Here is a 1,852-nt window from a genome sequence, read left to right on the forward strand (position 1 = left end):
GTAATATCCATCTTTATCGTAGAGATTTCTGGTGGAATTCCAATGATCGATATGGTCGTTTGACTGTGACTTAGTCCACCTTATTCATTGTTCTTTGATTATGGATATTACGATTATCACTTCAAGTCAATGTACTTATGACAATTTATGAGGAATTTTTCGAAAGGGCTTTATGCTACTTTTGGTCAGCATTTTTTAAACCGAGTTTAATTAAGTCAGGATTCTGGTTAGCCAAGTATACTTGAAAACTAACAGGTAAACGCTTGAACGTGACGAAAACAAGTCACGTGCGAGGTGGAGGTTGACCGTGTTTTTTCCTTCACAGCAATCATTTAAGCAAGTTTTCAACTTCACTTGCCCTCGGTCGGTTAAGCATCACGGTCAGTCTTCACGTAGCAGGTTGAAATCCAGCTGGGCTACGTGTTCGTCGATGGCTGTCTTTTACGTTTCCCGAAGGAACCCCCGCCAGATCTAACGGCTGTTCATTACTTTTAAGAGTATACTCTTTTGAGTAATGACGTAATGTTTCGGTATCAAAAATACACATTATTTCAATACAGTTTTACTGTATTTTATATATCAAAAACATACTATTTCAAAGTCTGACCCTAAACCAAAGCTGCACTTAAACCAAACCATTTCACACATCCAGGTTGCTTGATTTTATTAATGTAACATTAGAATAAATTTATTTTGCTTACATGCTGAGAACAAACTAAATGATAATTTTATGGATGTTTTTTTGAAAGTATTACTCTTTTTTTTAATGTTTTAGAATTTTGCACGAGTTCAAATTCTAGTAATTGCATTTACTAAGTTATTTCTTCATTTTTATCATTTTTCGTCATTGTACATATGTATATTTTTTTCATTGTAAAAGTTAGATATAATAATTATATAATATTCACCAAATCCCAAATTAGGCTATAGGAGAGATACAGAAATCGGGTGTCTAATTAGTGAATCCATGTTATTTTGCATCGTTATTTTCAATATCCCAATCTATGGTAACCACATAACTTGACCTTGTGAAATGGAATTTAACAAGCTTATTTTTGAAACTTGTGAAAACAATTTTTACATTGCAAAGACTAAATTCACAAATTTGTCATAGCAAAGAATAAAACATTCCCAGGATTCGAGAAATCCCAAATCAGACCAAAGAAAATGTCTTTGGGGTCGGAAATTGACTTTTCCAACTTGGGTATCAGAATAGTTAGTTCCTATGCTATTTTATATTGTGATTGTCAATATCCCAAAGATATTATGGTATATACAATTAACAAACTTGTGAAATGGGTTTTTACAACCTATTTTTCTTAAGCTTGTGAAAATAAATCTTTTTTAACTAAAAAATACCCAGGATTTGAGAAATCCCAAATCAGACTAAAGAAAATGTTTGGGGTCGGAAATTGATATTCCAAACTTGGTATCAGAAACAGTTAGTTTCCTATGCTATTTTACCTTGTGATTGTCAATATCCCAAGTTATGACGTATACAATTAACAAACTTGTTAAATGGAACTTTACAACCTATCTTTTTAAATATTGTGAAAATTAGTTCTATCATTGTGAAAATCAAATTCACGATGACCTTGTGAAAAGAAAACTTCAATGTGAAACAAGAAAACCCAATGATCACAATATCCCAAACTTTATTTCACAAACTAAATTTTGAAAATCCGATTTTTAAGGGCCGGAAACGACGTTTCACAAACTTGTGATCTGCTAATTTTTTCCTGTGTCTTTTTGAAGGGATCATAAATCATACCTAACCAAACAGTACCAGGATAACTAAATAAACGAGAATAATTATGTTCTATTTGGTAATATTTTTTTGAAAAGGGAATAA

This window comes from Clytia hemisphaerica, unplaced genomic scaffold (genome assembly GCF_902728285.1).
Source record: "Clytia hemisphaerica strain Z4C2 unplaced genomic scaffold, Clytia hemisphaerica genome assembly, whole genome shotgun sequence".
Classification (NCBI taxonomy): Eukaryota; Metazoa; Cnidaria; class Hydrozoa; order Leptothecata; family Clytiidae; genus Clytia; species Clytia hemisphaerica.